The sequence below is a fragment of the Plectropomus leopardus genome, chromosome 17 (assembly GCF_008729295.1).
Source record: "Plectropomus leopardus isolate mb chromosome 17, YSFRI_Pleo_2.0, whole genome shotgun sequence".
Lineage (NCBI taxonomy): Eukaryota > Metazoa > Chordata > Actinopteri > Perciformes > Serranidae > Plectropomus > Plectropomus leopardus.
In genome coordinates, this window is record NC_056479.1 from 30,167,198 (window position 1) to 30,186,678 (window position 19,481).

The 19,481-nt window shown below is 42.9% G+C and overlaps 1 long non-coding RNA gene across 1 annotated transcript in view; it reads left to right on the top strand.

Annotated features, from left to right (window-relative positions):
* LOC121957262 overlaps positions 1 to 19,281 on the top strand; it is a 42,503-nt gene extending 23,222 nt beyond the window's left edge. Inside the window, exon 3 of the long non-coding RNA XR_006106743.1 lies at positions 18,119 to 19,281. This is a non-coding gene — a long non-coding RNA (uncharacterized LOC121957262). The remainder of the gene's footprint in view (positions 1 to 18,118) is intronic.
* Positions 19,282 to 19,481: the final 200 nt, after the last annotated feature.

Consider the following 19,481-nt stretch of genomic DNA (forward strand, 5'->3'; position numbering starts at 1 on the left):
AAATTTAAAAGTCCATCACTTGTGCAGCCTGATTGTCCCGCCTCGTCTTAATGAGACGAAAATGAACACAAAGATTAAAGACTCTTAAGCTGAAGCGATGAAACGGAGAGATAGCGACGCTGGATATTCAACCTTTAAATACACAGTGTTTCTCAGGTACCTAAAAATATATCTGACATATAAACAGCAGTCTATACGTGCTGAGATCAAACCTGCCAGTCACATCAGCCGTGGTGACGAGTAAAACGTCTGCAGCCACAAATAGATTTTCTACAAAGAGTTCACAAAAGCTGCCGCAATCGAGGCGACGCATCGACAAGATGCTGGACAAAAGCTGAAACATGAGAATAAAAAACTGATGACCTGAGGAAGAGCACGCACTTTAAAAAATATACCAACAAAAAATGAAATATTTTATTGATTTACATCAACATGTTTTTATTTAAGTTAAAATCAACACAGATTTCTATATTTGGAAGTATTCACTAAATTTAAGTCAGTTGAATTAGTAACGTGATTTAATAACTTCAACTTAATTACATTAAGTATAAAAATGTTTGAATAAAAAAATGTTCCACAAATTGCATTCGTGGATTTAAAAAATTTAAAAACAGGAAAAAAATAGGGAAAAACTATATTTATAATAATCATAATTAAATATTTAACCTGAAGATCAGTTCTTTCTTTGTTTGTGGGTGTTTTTATTCTTTTTTTAAATTTATTTATTTATATGTCAGCAAATTTTTGTCATTAATTTTCGGGCTTTTTTTGTAGCTTTTTACTACTTTCTTTCAAATTTTTTGGGTCTTGTCTTCTTACGTTGCTGATCAGCTTCTTCCCATGTTTTTGAGATTAAGCCAGTTTGCTGAGGCGTTAAAGGGTTAAATTGACAAACTTTATCATGTGGCGAAATTAAAGCCGGATCAAAAAATTATTTGTTTCTCACGTTTGGTAACGGCACATTTGATATTTTGCAAAATAATGTCCCACGGTGATTCACGGAAAGGGGAGGGACTTCACCTTCTTTTATGTAAGTGTGTGTGTGTGTGTGTGTGCGCGCGCGCGTGCGTGTGCGTGTGCGTGTGTGTGTGTGTGTGTGTGTGTGCGTGTGTGTGTGACATTGAGCGTGTTGACCAGATCGGAGCGGTCAGATGTGCGTCTGAGGGAAACACTCTGAGCATCAGCATCTCTCTGCTTTGTTTGTGTGTGAGCTGCATGTTTTTTCTCGTTTGCTCTCATCACGCCGTTATCCGCCGCCTCCTCCTGACGAGGCCCGATGAGGCTGCGCTGACAGCACAACAAACCCCTCGGCTGCGTTAATGAAGCGGCTCGCGGCATCCAGCTCCAGTGTTTGGTCATCTGTTGTGGTTCCAGGCCTCATTTATGGAAGCGTGAAGTGCTGCCGGGTGGCTCTGGGTAATCTGGCGGGGGGCCCGGATAACGCGGCTGGAACCCGAGACAAGCGAGCCCCTGTTCCCGTCCGAGCGTCCCCCTCAAACACCCGTATTGTCCCGATTCTCCCTGCTTTTTTGATGCTGCGCGATCGATTTGATCATCAAGACTCCGGCTGACAGCTGACCGCCGCGTGAACCCGTCACCGGGCCGGGGTCAGAGGTGACGCTGGCAGCAGAGACATCTGTGTGATGACTCAGTTTGAGGTTGTTTGTCAGTCGGAGGACGGCGGCTGTGACGGTGCTCTCAGTTTGTTTCAGTTCTCCAGGATTAAGCCAATTAAAGCATTTTAGGGCTCCCCATCAGCTCTTTGAAGCCCAATCAATTTTCATTTTCTTGTATGTTTATTTTGCGTAATTGCAGCCCTTTTAAGGAGAAACACTGGATTGGATATCCAATAGCAATTTCTCAAAGTAGGGTTGCATTTTGAATAGTTATTAATTTCTGTAAATTAAAGTGAGTGATTGTGTTGCTGAGCTACGTGATATTAAACATCTGCGGAGCGTAATTACGCCCGTCTCTGTATCTGCAGGAGATAATTAGACGAAATGCTGTTTGTGTGAGTGCAGAAGGTTCACAGCCGTCTGCAGGGTTTTCTTTTAAAGAGAACTTTCTGAGTTATCTTTAGAATAACAGTTTTATTTAGCTGATATTGAACTGTATCTTACAAAAGACATAAAATACTTTACTCGTCATTATAAATGTACAACAAAATTGAGTTGCAAATGAGTTGCTATAAATCGGCATAATGGATATCTGCAAAAAAATCCGATATTGTGCAAAAATGTTTTTATTATTTTTAAACAGGGTGCACATCCTGGCATGATTTCAAGGGACAATACTGATGTAAAACTGTTTAAAAATTTCTAAAATGAAAATGAAAACTCTGAGGCACTCTCTTGAAATGCCTTTATTTCTACGGCATGTTTGATCATGACAAAGATGTAGAAAAGGTTGTAACATTTTAAGAGAGTGCCTTTGAGTTTTTGTTTTGATTTTTAATCATAGTATTGCGAGAGGGTCCATTTCCACCTTCGCTCTCGTGTGGTCAGTATTACCTGATCACCCAAACACATTTTGACGTAGAGCTGTACAGTAGGTCGGTGCTGGAGACATGACATTTAACTCGGCGTTGGCGTGCTGCTGATTGGACCTCAGCTGAAGACTTTGTCAAGTGATTAGTGTGCGACGGGCAGCTAATCAGAGCATCGCTCTGCAGTAATGACGGCGCTGCTCTGACTGCAGGGTTAGGTTACATTTTAATGAAGAGGTAATAATGACTGTGACTCTACCTGTTTGCCTTCAGCTCGCTTTCTCTAAATGATCATTGGAATTGCAGATGACATTTCTGCATCGCCCCGATCCAGCGTCGTCTTCATTTTCTGTATGAGATGGTTTCTGAAAACACCCTGCAGACGGTCTGCTGGCAGTTTTCATTCTGCTGCACAAACTGAACAAGTCAAAAGGTGAACCGCCGCCATTTTTGGACTTTCCAGCGTAACATGGTTTGCTGTTGGTTGCTGGTACTAAGTTTCACATCCGAGTCCACCAATTTTGAACTCAGAGTGAAAGCAGTCTGCAGATTTACTGTCTTCAAAGGCGCTCCAATAAATTTGGGCTAAATTTGTCTGTTTTGTACGTCTTAGGTTTCAGGCTTTGTCATTTTTCTCACCTTCATACCTTTCTGAAATTTCACCGGGGTATACCATATATGACACCCTCCCTCCCCGCCCCCCCAGACAGCCAGCGCTCTATTTACTTTCAGCCTTTCAGACTAATAAATACACAACAGAAACCCACAAAATGTTAAAAATACAACTGTTCACCTCCTGAATTCAGCTCTCTGTCAGAGAAGACTGACAAATATTAACTGCCTCATTAACTCTTCATGAAACATTCGACAGAAACGAAATAACACTCACCCCAAACCGTCTTGGATCCTCCTGCTGGTAATCTGATTGGTAAGTTTCACCAGCTCTGCTTTGGTCCAAGTAAATCCTAAATTCACCAAGTAAGATGTAAAAAAACCATTCGGTTATTCCCTTCAGTCACTCTGCCTGCTGGCCGCCGGCTGTTTACAGTCCTGTAACTTCTCCCTCCTCCACTAGGTGTCGCTGTGTCTTTCAGCTCAGCTGTCAGTTCCACCAGTAGACCACAGACTGAGCACTGATGGTGCGTGCTGTGCACTATATGTAATGAGTTTAATAGCAAGAGGAGCACCTCTATTTAATGCAAAACATATCTTCTGTATTTCTAAATGTCCCGGTTAGGTCAGCATAGTGCGTGCTCCCTTCTGCACAGTGATACAGTTGGCAGGTGTCGTTCGGTAGAGAGAAAATAGTTCCTACATGAAATAGCTCACAATAAGCACCGGATTTTCCCGAGTAACCGGATCATGGTTTTTGAAAAAAAAATATTGCTGTTGAGTTTTTTAAATGTATTTTGTGTGTGTCGTCTACTGAATATTGGATTTGTGGCCGATCGATTGGAGCACCCGAATAGGGAGCATAAAAAAAACTACTTTTGGGAAGTGCTGTGTGAGCGTGTTAAAAATAAACTATCCTTGAAGCTCGAATACTTTCCACTGAGACAGTTTACTTCCTCGGCTGTACAATATGTGCTTTACGGTGACACTTGAGAGACTCAAGAAGCAGCAGAGATGAAGAGACAAACTGCTATCGCTGCCTCAGGCATTTAAGAAGAGAGAGACGGCTCTCTCTCAAGGAGCTGCTCCCTTTACATGTCGGATATTTGTTCGCAGTAAAGCTCGGGCTGTTGCTCTTTGAAACACAATGTAAAGCAGGAATGTGGCACGGTGCTGAGTGATGTGGCGGGTGGTTTGCTGTCTAAAGAAAAGGCGTGCTGTGACTCAGCCAGCGTCAATGAAAACAGTGATACTGAGCGTTCGCTCTGCAGCAGAGACTACACCGAAGGCCATTTCTCTTCATTTGATGGATCTGACAGATTCGACTTGTTTAACAAAGACCAGCGTGTGCACGCTCATAGATTGTTTATGCTGCGCTAAAATGGCTCCGACGATGAATAATCAGCTCTTTTTCTCTCTCGAGCAAAAAGTTTCATTGAAGCTGCAAAGTTTCATTCATGACGTTGACACAATTTCTAAATCAGTGTTTGAATGCTGCAGTTTGCATGTCTCGTTATCGCGTTTAAATGCTGTCAGGAGATTTTTTATTTCTTTTAAGCGCTATTAATTGCAGAATTTCAGATGTGATTGATCACATTTTTTTATTTCATTACTTTGAAACCAGCCTGAAACCATCTTTTGGTAACTGACTCGTTGATTTTTAAGAAAAAAAAAGCGTAAAATTATGTGATTTTAAAAAAGGACCGTTTTGTGTGTGACCTAAATGTTTTGACTTAAATTTCATTTTCTGTTGGTTTTGCTGACAGACAGCCAGCCAGCAGCTTTAATTTTTGGAAACATGACGCCCGCTGACCCTCTGGTCTTCACTGGTTAGCTAACCTCCAAAAATAAAAAATAAAAATCTAGTCAGCATAAAGGCCTGGTATATTGATTTTTTTTATTATTTTGAATTTGAAAACATTGTGGTATCATAACAAAAAAATCTAAAAACTTTTAAAAAATTTTTATCATTACAATTAGGACAGAGGTTGGTTAAAAAATTAACTCAGTAAAAGTAGATAATATTTTTATTATCTAATATATTTTATCCTGATTTTAAGAGGCACATTTTGTGTGCAGAGGGCAATCAGTGAGTATTTGACACTGCACAAATAATGTAAAAAAATTTAAACAGAATAGAAAATTTATAAAAATAATAATGTATCCCAAGGCTGTGATATTAAAAAATAATCTTCTTAGCATGGACTAGCATGGATTTTTTTGTGTTTTTGTGACAACATGACAAAAACCTGGCATTTAAAGGCTTAAAATCCTTCAAATTAATGAATATTTGATATTCATGATTAGGACTCATGTTTGTTAAAAAAATGAACTCAATGAAAGTAGAAAATCATATCTGTGTATAACATTTTTTTAAAGCTTGATTCTTGATTTGTTTGCAGAGTGAGAGAGAGAGAGATACCAGTGTGTCTGGTTTTAAAGCGGGCCCTAAGGGGTTAATTGAAGCTTTGAATTAAAAAAAAAAAAAAATTGACATTCAGCAGAGCCTCACTTCCTTTGGTAACTTCCTTTCCCTCATCTTTCTCTCTCTCCATCTCTCCATCATTCTCATCTCTCCATCCCTGAAGCTGCTCCTCCTCCGTCATCCCGAAACCACATCCTCTGAGAGCTGCATGGATTTGTGTGTGCGTAGGCTGAGTGTGTGTGTGTGTGTGTGTGTGTGTGTGTGTGTGTGTGTGTGTGTGTGTGTGTGTGTGTGTGTGTGTGTGTCGGGGGAGGGGAGGGGCTGTTGAGCCTCTGAGTGCCTGAAAAGCAGAGTGGTACTTTTCTTTTTTTTCCCCTTTTTGGCAGATTGCACAGGGTTCAGTTTTCGTGACTTTCGCTCGGTTGCTATGCAACGGGAGGAAGACGTTTCCAGCTAATCCATATACATAGCTTTTCACACCTCCACTCTCTTCTTCCTTCCTCCCTCCACCCCTCCTTCCCTCTCCTTGTTATTCCCTCTCAACTTCCGCCTGCTCCATCTCTCCCTCACATCTCGCCATCCTTTTTTTCTCCTCCTCCATATGATCGTCCATACTACTCCTCTGCCCCCCCCCCCCCCCCCCCCCTCCTGTCAGCCGTCCACCATGCTGCTGCCCCCACCCCCCCTCCCCTCCTCCCTGTTAGGTCTTGGCTCAGCTGCTGGCAAAGCTTACGGCAACCAAGGTCACCCATACTGCGCTCTCAGTCTGACAAGTGGGCTTCTCCGTGTGTGTGTGTGTGTGTGTGTGTGTGTGTGTGTGTGTGTGTGTGTGTGTTTTCTTTATTCTGCATGGTATACAATGAGCATGTCTTAACCCGCACACAAGCACCGTGTGTGCAGAGATGTGGATAATAGCTTCAGCGTGTGTTGTTTTGACACAAGCGAATGTCCTGAATTCTTTATGCACTTTCCTATACGTCAGTGCCCGCGCTGGTGTGTGCGCATGTGACTGTCCTCGTACTGTACATGCCTCCATGTGTCCTCGCATGGCCTGCTTGTATAACTGTCCCCGGTGATATAGGAGGCTGTGTGCTGCCTGTGTGAAACACGCAGGATCTGCTCTCCGTCTGCAGTCACTTCACCCGGCAAATATTGACTCAGGTCCCTGATAGGGAGGACGAGGAGAAGTGTGGCATCATAGGAGGAGGAAATGATTGGGTTTAGAGCTGCACAGGGGCTTACTTTATCAATAATTGCTATGTGTTCGCTCAGTGTTTGCTTGGTGTGTAAATACGTCTGCATGTGTTCATTACGCAGGATATTGTCGACTTTATTAGAAACTACAGCGGTCAAACATACAGGAATCGTCGTCCAGCTCCATATGCACGTGTACGCAAGCACATACTGGACAGGCTTCTCAACGCGCAACAGAAAATTCAGTCCAAATAAAAATAGACATCACGCAGAAAACATGCAGATGGACCAGAACTGACAACATGTTGTTTTTTTTTATAATAAAACAAGATTAAGGCAACAAAATGCAAATAAGATATGACACTAAAGCCCCTTTCCACTGTACAAAAACCCACCAAATGGGTTGTGTTTTATATATACGTGTGACGTGTGTATGTGTATGTATGTATATATATATAATGTGTGTGTGTTTATAATAACATCCTCCCAAATTAGTCTGCACTGAGTTTGAAAGAGAGGTTGTATAAATAAGAGGTATATAAGGAGAAGTAACCACAGTAGCATTTTCACTGGCCTCCATGATGCTTTCATAATGTTTACTGTTTTCCTGTCTGTGGCAATAGGAAAGGAGTCTGTCCCCTGTTTTTAGTGTATTTTCTCATGTTTAAAAAACAGCATACTGGGCTTGTGTGGTACCAGGGTATTTAGAAATCCCAAAGAAATATTTTTGAATACCGTCATACATCCAGGTGCTTCTCTTTAGATTAAACGTATTGTATGTAGTGCACAGCATGCACCACCATAGCTCAGTCTATTGTCTCTACTGTTGAGTTGAAAGACACAGTGACACCTGGTGGTGAAGGAAGAAGTTACAGGAGTGTAAACAGCTGGTGGCCAGAAAGAGACTGTCGGGAATGACAGCACGTTTTTACGTCTAACTTGGTGAATTAAGGATCATTTAGACCAAAGCGGAGCTGGTGATTGTTGACACTTAATAACTAGACAAATAAACAAGATGGCCAAGATGATTTGGGGGTGTTTTATTTTGCTACTGTGGAGTTTGAATGAAGTGTGTTTTACAGTGAGTTAACGGTAGTCTCACTTTATTTTTATTATGAATTAGAAATTTTTTTGGGGTGCCACTCGGCACCTTATCGGGGGCCAGATTTAGTGTAGCAGTCGTAGAATTTCTAGGTACCAGGTGCATAAAACTGTGTTTGTACAAAGACAGAAATAAAGACACACTAAAATACACTAAATCTCGATCATTGTGGAGCCTCGTTTTTACTCTCACAATTCGCCATAAATGGATGCAGAAACAGCTGTTTGCATATTGATTCTTGTACACGCTCCAACTTTTATTAGACCTCTGAATTAGAGCAGCAAAGAACAAGTGAAAGTGTCACGGCGGCGGGGTTCTCACACGGTGCCGGAGCAGCTGTCGTTACGCTCGGCTGTGGGTATTTGCACTCTTCGGACCACTAACTCATCACATGTTTGAGCAGAGCATAACTGCGGTAAAATCTCAAACATTATCATATCCAACGTCAGACGGATGATCAGCGATTCATTCATGGAGCGCTCGCGTTGTTCCAGTTTTGTGCAGCTGACTCACTGTGCCGTCCGCTCTGACGCCGACAGGTTATCATCACCATCAGTTTTTGTGTGTTTCTCTTGTGCAGACCCTCACAGTTGAGCCCTGAGGACTGCAACACGTGTTTTCCGAGTCAGTGCGATAAAAAGCGCCTGATGAAATTTGTATGGTGATATTTTGCATACTGCAGCTTGCTTTGTCTCAGACCCCTGCGGGCGTCCTTGTCCCTGTTGTCTGAATGTAAATGATGTCAAACCTGTCCTCATAATCACACTGCAGGCGCCCGCTGAACTCTCAGTCCCTCCTCCAGTCAGTCCTGCGCGCTCACACGCCGTCCTCTGTCTCGTCTCGCACTTTGGTTGGTTATCTGACGATTTGTCTCCCGTCGCCCTCTGATGGATTTTCTGTCACCTGCAGCGGTACGTCGGTTCAGCTCTGTGAAAGCGCGCTGAACCAGGAAAACCAGCTAAAGTTAACTATTCGTTTCATCATTCATTTTAACATTTAAGTTGAATTTCAGGAAACTTATGCATTCATTGTTTTCAACAGTAAGCAGCTCAGTTGCCAGAGGAAAATTTTGGCTTTGTACTTTTCAGCAAACCACAAATGATTTGTATGTTTTATCGAAATCATGTCAACGTTTCTGACTCTGCGGACTGCTGCTCCAGACCAGCAAACCAGAAAAACGGTTGTGTTTTAAAGGTCGTTGACACGGCAACGGTTAAACTTTTGTTGTGTTTTGGCCTTTCGTTCACGTGACAACAGCGTTTTGGGACCCTGAAAACGCAAACTTCTGAAACTGGCTTGTAGAGAGTAATCAACCCTTCTGTCGCCGTGGAAACTGGCAATGTTTCCTGCTGCAATAGTGCCACCAAAACCAGGTCTAGGTCCACACGTTAACCACAGCCTTCAGAAACCGTGAAGACCTGCACAGCTTCAGTGTGTCCGCTGCATAATAACTCACATGTGACATGACCTGCATAAACAAACAATGATTTTTATTCTTCACAATGACTGATCAATGTGGCAAACCCACATCGGTGGCGAGGCTCGCTCCGGCTCCTGTGGCCGCCTCGCAGTGTTTCCACGTTGCCTCTTTTATGCTTTTCGGCTCGCCTCATTGTCAGTTTCAAATCCAGGAAGTTTCCGTACTGGTGCGTCAGTTTTCTTGAGACAAACTCTTCTGTATGTCCACTCGTCACCCCAAAAAACACATCAAGTCTTCAGACAACGTGAACTCTCAAACACGACGTTCGCTGCTTTCGTCTGTTCTCCTTCGTGTCGTTGCGCTCGGCTCACGGTTGGTCCGTTAGTCCGTCTGTTTGCTGTTAGCTGTAACGTGTTTTCGTTTTTGTGACATTTTGTCGGTGAATGCTGCTTTGAGAGTTTAACTTTCATCATTAGCAGGTTGTTACTTTGAAAAAGTCGAAATCATGAGTCAGCGCTCGCGCTAATTGTAGCTCTCGATTGTTCAGATACAAAAGACGTTTCTGTTTAATTGGTTGTTAAAATTATTCTGCTTTTGTGGGATCAGTAGAGCTGGAAAAACAAAGAGAGACAAAGACAGAAAAAGTAATGAAATTGATTTCACATGAAGCTGCCCTCCTTCTCACTGTAAAAGTCACGCTGAAGTCAGACTTGTTTCCAGTCGGTCAGTTTGGTCTAAAAAGCAGCAGCATGTTTGTAGATCAGGTCAGAGTCTCATTCGTGCTCTCGTTTTGAACCGCGGAGACTCGCTTTGCATGACATAAGCGTAAAATTCAGACAGTAACTGCGGCGTGACTCGCTCTGCTGCTGAACTCGCTGCTCCTCTGCCTGACCGGACTGATAATCAGACACGCCGCTCTGTTTGCAGTCCTGTCTGTCCCGGACATCAGCCCTCTGCTCTCAGCGCTCGCTCTTACTCGGCTGCTTCACTTCACTTCACTCTGACTCTCTCGGCTCAGTTAGCGCTGACTGCTCATGTGTCATAATCCACCGACTCCAAGCTCCTTTTTCAAACAACGCGCAGATTCAACGTTCGGTGTTTCTGAGACCAACATGTTGTGAGAACCGCTCCGAGTCTCAGACTGAACCAGCTCATGAGTGGAATATGTGTATGTATTCAAAACTAATAAAGGTCTTCACATGCTGTTCAGTGTATGGCCAGCAGGCCAAGTCTGGCCCCTGACAGGGTGCCAGGTGGCCCCCCAATCATTTTCTAATTCACAGTGAAATTTAAGAGATTCACGCTAAGCTTCTAATGTCCTGAAATCCAAGAAACATACTGAAATCCTAAAAACGTCCTAAAATCAGAGAAATTACCAAAAATTCTAGACACGTCTTTACATCCTTGAAACTTGAAACAAGTACTTAAAATGTCCTAAAAACCAAGAAATGTCCTAGAATTCGAAAAACATCTTAAAATCTGAGAAATGTCCGAGGAATCCATGAAACCTTCTGAAATCCCAGAAACATCCTAAAATCTAGAGACGTCTTAAAATCCTAGAAACATCTTAAAAACGTTAAAATGCCCAAGAAATCATAGAAACGTCCTAAAAATCGAGAAAGGTCCTGAAATCCAAAAAACATTCTTAAATAAAAAAAAAACATTTGAAAATCTTAAAAACACCTTAAATCCTAGAAACTTTCTAAAATCTGAGAAATTTCTTAAAATCCCAGAAACATCCTAACATCCAAAAACCGTAAATAAAAATAATAATAATAACAATAATAATAATAATAATAACAATAATAATGAAAAATAAAATTATAATAATAAAATTACAAATAAATCTACCTTGAACCTTGACGCATTATTAGGGAAACAAAAGGTTGCATTCGCTGACTCGTCGCCAGTGAGTTAATTTGCGTCTTTTCATCCCAACAGCGTCCCGGGGAAGTCCTCTGTTTGTCCCAAAACCGTCTACGCCGTCTCGTCACACAGCAGTGAGATCACAGAGTTTGTCAAACATCAGTTTCTTCTTGCTGCTCGTTCATTTAAGTTTGTGATTCATGAGCTCTTCTTTTTAGCCGGATGGCGGTCAACAAGGCAAATATCGGTCAATTCAGATGTTTGCACAATAAATCAGTAATTTTTGTGCATAACTGAAACTGATGTGAAACTGTAAGGAAACGTGATTCATGTTCTTGATGATATTAACTAATTTTCTAAAGGGAGTCTTTACAGAAGAAGTCTGTTTGATTTTTAGTGGTTTTATATTTGAATTATCTTTAGGCCAAAGTAAAGTCAACATAGCCTGTTGAATTCATGATGAGTCTTGATAAAATCATATAATATCAGAGGGTCATAAGGGCTTGAATTGATAAGCTGAGTGAAATGTGGCAGGAGAACGGCTTTTGAAATGCCGCACTCACCGACGGCAATTCTCAGCCACATAATGAAGCGGCAGACTGAAAAGCCGAACATCCCGGACGGAAAATGGAGCTCAAATAAAGTGGGCCATTAAGGCTGTGCGTTACTGTCGGTGAGTAAAATGACATTTTTCATGCAGTCTTCTTCAAATAGCTGTCTGGATCCTTTTCTGCTCCTCATTAAAATGAACTCAACACATCTGGCTCCTTTTGATCATCTTCAGTGTGAAGCTCTGCCAGGATGCACCTGCAGCTCCAGCACAGTGTTTGCTGCCTTTTTTCTTTTTTTTGTAATGTACACATGACTGAGTCGAGCGACATCACTCGGTAAAAAGACTGTTTGAATTTGATTTATTTATATTTTTTAGGAAAAAGTACCAAAAAAAGGGTTTAAGCTCGCTGCGGTCGTCGGTTCATCTGTTGTTTGGACATACAGCCATTAAATAACCGCTTCCACCATCATTTTTCCGTTTTTAATTTTTTTTAATCAATACTTGTGTGTATTTTTAAAGTGAAAGTTAGTGCTTTGTATGTGTGTCTTGTTTTTATATCTTTTTTGGCCAAAAGCTGAAGAAAAAGGGCTGGCAGCTTCTTCTGTAACTGTTTTTAATGGACATTTGTTATTGGCTTATGTTGGTCACAGACTTCTAAATCAAATCAATATAAAATCCTATAAATAATACCATATTGATTTTAAACGAGGGATTTATAGCAGTAATTTTTTCCGGTCCCAGTAATAGAAGAAGTATTCAGATACTTTGGTTTTTTTTTTAAGTAAAAGTAAGTAAATATTATCAAGAATATGTACTTAATGCATTCAAAGTAAAAGTACCCAATGCAGGAAAATATTAGGGAAAAAAACACACCAAAAAGCAGAATATATACCCCAAAACCCCAAATTATTTTTTTAAAAAGGAGAAAAAAAAACCTCAATTATTAGTTATTAAAAAAAACACAGCGGGTTTGATTCCAGCCTCGGATCTTTGCTGCATGTTTTACCCTCTCTACCCCCAAATAAAATTTTAAAAAGCCCCCCACACTCAAAATTAATTAGAAAGAAAATAGATAAAAACTTCAATATTTATCAAAAACATTAGCAACAGAGTAGACAGACTGCTTTTATAGAAAAAAACATGTTTCCAACATTGAAATGCTCTTTTATTTTCACATTTTCCATTTTACCTTCCTAACTCCTGATGTTTGTGTCGGAGACACTGACGGTCTTTATGATATGAGTCATATCATTGTTCGCTGTACCTGCTCCCTGTCGTCGCTCAGCGGTGAGATTTTGTCTCGTGTTACCTCAGTGAAACGAGTTTCAGTTTGACTCATTAGCATTTTCTGCTAGATTCTTATTTCACTTTCTCGCCGGCTGTCTGCGCGTCGAGATCCTTCAGATAACCAGGAGGAGATAAGTTTGCAGGCCGGCTGTTGCACATGGGAATGCTGCAGTGAGGCTTCAACCCTGTCAGAAAAATATTCATTACAGAGCCGTATCAGGGGCACCGCACCACTCCAGCATGCCGAGCGAGAGAGCGGGACGCTATCACACTGTACTGCAGTCTATAGGACACCGTGCAGGATACCGTGCCCCTCGAAACAGGACCCACCAGATCCAGAGGATAACATGTCTCATTGTTTTGGCCCTATAGTTTCATACGTACTGAATAACCACTCACCGCAGAGCAGGATCCTAATTTTACAGCCCAGATACTCGCCGAATTAAAACCTGCACTCGATCAGCTTCACACCGAGCAGAGGCAGCTCCACATCGAGCAGAGGCAGCTCCACATCGAGCAGAGGCAGCTCCACAAAGAGCAGAGGCAGCTCCACATCGAGCAGAGGCAGCTCCACATCGAGCAGAGGCAGCTCCACATCGAGCAGAGGCAGCTCCACATCGAGCAGAGGCAGCTCCACAAAGAGCAGAGGCAGCTCCACATCGAGCAGAGGCAGCTCCACACCGAGCAGAGGCAGCTCCGACAAAGAGCGAGAGAGGCAGCTCCACACCCACACCGAGCAGAGGCAGCTTCAGTTAAAGCGTTTATCTGTTTCAGCTTTTTTTAGGAGCCAATGTGCTTCTGCTGGAAAAAAAACATTTCATTTAGCCTGGTGGGATTGGTGCAGAGTAACTGCTCGTGGAGAGAGGTCACACACACACACACACACACACACACACACACACACACACACACACACACTTGGCTTAGTACCCAGATTTGTTCCTGCAGAGTGTGTGTGTAGGCGGGTTGGTGGGTGTTTTCTCTGCTTCAAATGCCATCCATGTCCGAAATCGTAGGAGAAAAGAGTCATGAAAAAAAAAGAGAACAGCCCGAGATGCGAACACTGCGTGACCTCATCGCTACCTGCTGCCAAATCTGATGGAAATGAGATGGAGCTGCAGCCAAGAGACACACACACACAGACACACACACACACACACACACACACACACACAGACACACAGACACACAGACACACACACACACACACACACACACACACACACACACACACACGTGCGTACACGCTGTTCCAGGTCAGTGTGTCACTCTCCGTAGTAAAACACGCGTCAGCAGCTCAGAGACAACCAAGACCAGTTTGTTGATGCCTGGAGGATTACTTCCCTTTTCGGTTTCCTGCCTCGTCTCCGGGGTCAGAGGTCGCGGTTGGATGCAGAACAATGATGCAGCCTGCTCACTATCAGAACCATCCCAAAAACCTCACACTCTGAATGAAATAAAAATCCTCAGTTTACAGTAAATTTGTTCGGAAATGCTGAATATAAAAACAGTGAAATGTGTCAAAAATTGTGTAATTTTCTAAATGTTGTGATCAGATCTGTAAAATAGTTTTGGACGCTGCAGAAAGCAGTTGTTTTTCCTCTTTTCATAATTAAAAAAAAAAAATTGGCTGTTGAAAAAAATGAAGAAAATTATCAGCCTTATTCTTGAAATTCTGCGGTTTGAGACAGAGAAGAAACATTTGAAGTATAATCGATTGAATTTGGGCTCTGGATGATTTTTACTGTCCCTCGGGCCGCTGATCCTCCAGGTCAGCTCCTCCTCCATCTCTCTGTTTTTCATCCAGTCTTTTTTCTCACTTTCCTGCAGCCAAGTGGTCGTTAATTTTGGCGTCCATGGTCTTTTTTTTTTCCACCTTCACAGCCAATTTGGCGGGGCAACCAGCCGTCAACTCTGTTTCTTTTGCATTCTGACACTCGTACTGTATTTCTGGTAAACTCCTGATAGCAGGCTGTACTGTGCCGGTGGGGAGGGAACTATTAATTCTTCCTGCTTACAGAATGATGCATCTTCTACGAAATGGTTCTTTGCTCTCATCGCCGCTCTCTCTCCTTCCATCTTCCTTCATGAGATTAATCTTGATGTCTCTTTCATTTGGCGTTTCCTGCTGCCGGTTAATTGGCCTCTCCGCTGAGGTCTCATTTGTTTGCCTCGAAGGCTCCTGTGTGTGTGTGTGTGTGTGTGTGTGTGTGTGTGTGTGTGTGTGTGTGTGTGTGTGTGTGTGTGTGTGTGTGTGTGTGTGTGAGAGAGAGAGAGACGCGTGGTGAGGAGCCGACTGTAGTTTCTTTGTCAGTTAAAGCAGAGGAACGAGGACAGGTGGATTTGCGTAAACTTATCACGATACAGTCACAGAGGAGTCAGTGTGTGTGTGTGTTTGTGTGTTTGTGTGTGTGTGTTTGCTCCTGTGTGGTGGCCAGGGGTGGCATCACCCCCCCGGAGTGTGATTGGCCACCCCTGGCGGCCTTCCGACCACATTTAGAAGGTGGTAGGTATTTAGCCTTTCAGTATCATGGATGAATTAATAATAAACAGGCCTACAGGGAGCAGGCTCAGGGGCCCCTGAACCAGAACCTCTGTGGGAAGTGACTTCACATTTTATTTTGGGGAGCTAATAAATAAAAAACAGACACAAAGAGATGGAAGACAACCACAAAGACACACAAAATGACTAAAATTGACATAAAACAACCATGAAGTCATGCAAACCACCACACAAAGAGACAAAAATGACTATCAAATAATGCAAAGTTAATACAGACACTAAACGCTGCATTCAATGCTTAAACCACATAAAGTGATGCAAAACAACCACAAAGAGGCCCAAAACGACCCAACACAGACATAAACGACCATAAAGTGACGCAAAACGACCATGAAGTGACGCAAAATGACCATAAACAGGCACTAAACAATTGGAAAGAGAATACAAAGTTACACAAAATGACCATGAGGTGATGGAAAACAAAATGACCATAAAAAGACGGAAAATCATCATGAAGAGACACAAAATCACCATAAGGGGAAAAACGGACTATAAAGTGATGCAAAATTAACTTAAAGAGACAAAAAGATTCTTAAAGAGACAAAAAGAAAAGACAAAAAATGACACATAAGTGATCCTAGACAGCAATGAAGTGATGCAAAATGACCACATACAGAAATAAATTAACCATAAAGTGACTGGAAATGAGCACAGAGACAAATAACGAGCACACAAAGGACTCAGAAACCTCTCGAAGCCGTCGGCTCTCGCCGTGTAAAGTTTGTGAAGCGGCCCTGCTGGTGGGTTTAAAGTTCACATGCAGCTCGCTTTAATTGAATTTGAGATGTGTTTGAGTGTGTGTGTGTGTGTGTGCGTGCGTGTGTGTGCGTGCATAGGAGTTGAAGTATCTGCCGTCCTTTTCACAGTGAATGTGTGGACGAGTGCTTCTGCAGCAGCGGGGTTAAGAGTGCTCCAAAGCTCAGCCGTGCAGAGAGAAGGTTTTTAGATAAAGAAAAGGCCTTAAAATGTTCCTTAAATGGAGGAGAGACCTTGAATCCGCCGGCCGTCCACTTACCGCGCGCTGGAGTGGAGTTTGTGTGTGTGCGCGTGTGTGTGCGTACGTCTTGAGAACATACGTGTTTGTCTCTTAAAGAAAGGACCCACACAAAGAGATGTATGTGTGTGTGACAGAGACCCAACCCAAGAGCAGCTTGCACAGATGGAGGAAGATTAACAGGGAATCTGTGTGTGTGTGTGTGTGTGTGTGTGTGTGTGTGTGTGTGTGTGTGTCTGTGTCTGTACATTGTGTGCCTTCAAATGTGGGCTGCCAACAATAGATTTTCCACCCAGTAGCTGCTTTGCATACTGAACAAGTACTGTAGCTTTTGTTATTTCAGAATGAACTCTGCGTTTTGGCTCTCTGGCGCTCTGACATGCACAAACACGACATCGCTGCTCGCTGCTGCACTTTTGTTCTTGTGTCTAAATCACTTTTTCGTGTGCCGGCACGACTTTGTAAACATGAACATGTCATAGAAGAAATCTTCCATTAGTATGCGTGTAATTGCAACCGAGAGCCGTCACAGCTTGACAGATGTTCTTAACTGTGATTAGGAGTATTTTTGTGATCGACGCAGTAAGTGCTTCACCACCCCTGGTGTGCCGGATCACACTGCTGCAGCATCCATAATTAAAGGAGAAAAAAGCCAAATGACACTGGTTAAGAGCCAGCCTCGGCCCCCTCATGACTCTGAATATGAGAGCGAAGTTCTGCTTTCCTAACGTCCTCCTGCATTCTGCATCGCATTATTATGCTATTTTCCAGGGTTTCCATTAACCCTCAAATTGCTACTGTGAAATACTAAAAATATGCCAAATGTAGGGCTGAGCGATATGTAATAAAGTCTTATCACAATATTTTTTTCATATCAGTCGATATCAATATATATCACGATATACATCAAATCACTATTTCTGTGGAGCTTAAAGGTCCCTTTGACTCCTCAGTGAGATATGAAGATATCATCAGGTTCATTTTGGTTTAAATATTTATTTTCTGTCAGACATTGAACATGACAAATATACTGTAGAACAGCATCACCAGCTGGAGGACCTATTCTACTAAAACTCACAGAGGTCCAGTTACTAAAAAAATGGATTTTTCACCCAACCTTATCATCATGTTTTTCAGGGCCGATACAGATTATTAGTAGTTAATGAGACCAAAAACCAATAATTGGCTTTGATATGCATTTACAATAAAAATGAAAATCTTTGTCATTATTTAGATTTTGTAATATAACAAACTCCAATGCCTTTAGCAAATGTTTAATCAAACCTGCCCCCCTTCATTTTATTGTTTATATGTTTATTACATATATACATATATCGTCAGGCCCACAGAGCAGGTGATCCAGATATTTAAAGAGCAGACGAGCAGCAGACGTCCGGTTAAGCGTTCTGCTAACTTGAATGGGGATAAAATTATTTAATCGTGCAGCTCGTCTTGACTTTCCATATGTTGACACGTGAAACCTTCATCGTCTCGACGGTGATCAGAGTCAGTCCATGAAAATCACAAACAGAACTGCTGACGAGGGAAATCCCCGCAGAGGTCAGCTGATAATAATATCAATAATAAATGTGCTGTGCCCTGTGTTTTGTCTTCCAGGTGGAGCCCCTGAAGAGACCTACCGGTGCACGTTCAGAGGCAGAGCCAAGCATCGACCTCTTCAGATGGACTCTGGGAAAACCACCAGCATCCTCTCTCCAGACGAACACACTCGAGACTGATACACTACTTTACCTCCCGCCGTCCTCTCCTCGTCCTCCGGTCCAATCAGAGATCACCTCCTCTCTACCTCCCAGAGAAATAGACAAAAAAAAGCAATTTATTATACGTTCCTCTTTCTCTTCACTTCGTGCAACATTTCTCCATTTACCTCAGGGATTCTCTCCCACTGCCTACCTCCTCCGCCGAAACAGGCAACCGAAACAGCGACTGGAACACCGAGCTGAAACACACCTGTGACCTCTCGCTGCCGTTACCATGACAACCTGTATTGCCTCTCAAGCTCTCCTCACTGCAACCGTGACGACCAGCAATGACCTTGGACCTCGTACCACCTGCCAGCTCAGACCTGCTCACTGCCTAAATTGTACTGATCCACACTTGTAGCCTGGCGCTCGGGCGGCTTCTTACCACAAGGAAACGTGTCATATTGCCTCACGATAACCCCCCCCCCCCCACCCCTTTCCCGTCATCCCAAACTTCTGTACGACACACCTGGCAGGAAACGATATACCTCAGCAGACTCTCAAGGACTCCTTCTGAAGGGAACTCTGGCTCTCCTGGTGCTCCAGTCCACACACAGCAGGAAACTCACCAGCCCGGTGCTTCAATCTACCCAGTAGACGAGTCACTTCAGCATCTTCCATTTGCCTTAGAGGCAGGAGTATAGCAACAGTAGCCAGGGAGGCCTCCAGAGGAGCGCAGAGAGACTCAGGAGTCCCGCCTGGCAGGCAACTTCATTTCATATGCTCCTCAGAAAAGCTTCACACACACGCCTCGCCATCTAAGCAGTAGCATAAATCAGCAATCGCCCAAGAGGCCTTTCTCAGATCGCAGCAGAGACTCAGAAGCACCCCCTGCCTTGAGCTTCACCCCGCAACGCCTCCAGAGGAGTGGAGCTACCCACGGAGCGGCCCGACTTCCCTGCAGCTTTTTCCCGACTCTGGAGGAAAGTCGCGGAGAAGAACTCCCCTCGTCAGATTAAACTCAGAGCATCATGAACCTCGGAAAGTTGGAAGAGTAAACACGGAGATCCATGAAGAATGCAGCGGTGAGTTTTTATTTTTTTAATTTTTTGTCACACGCTTGTTTAGCAGCATGTTCTCGTCTGGCTCTCCTGTAACAGCGCCCTCTGCAGGCTCGCCCGGAAATAACGGTTTGTTTCTCTGCCGACAAAAGAAAACATGGAAAAAAAGTTTTTCATGTCTCATCTTTTTCAGTTCTTTGCATCATAACTGGCATT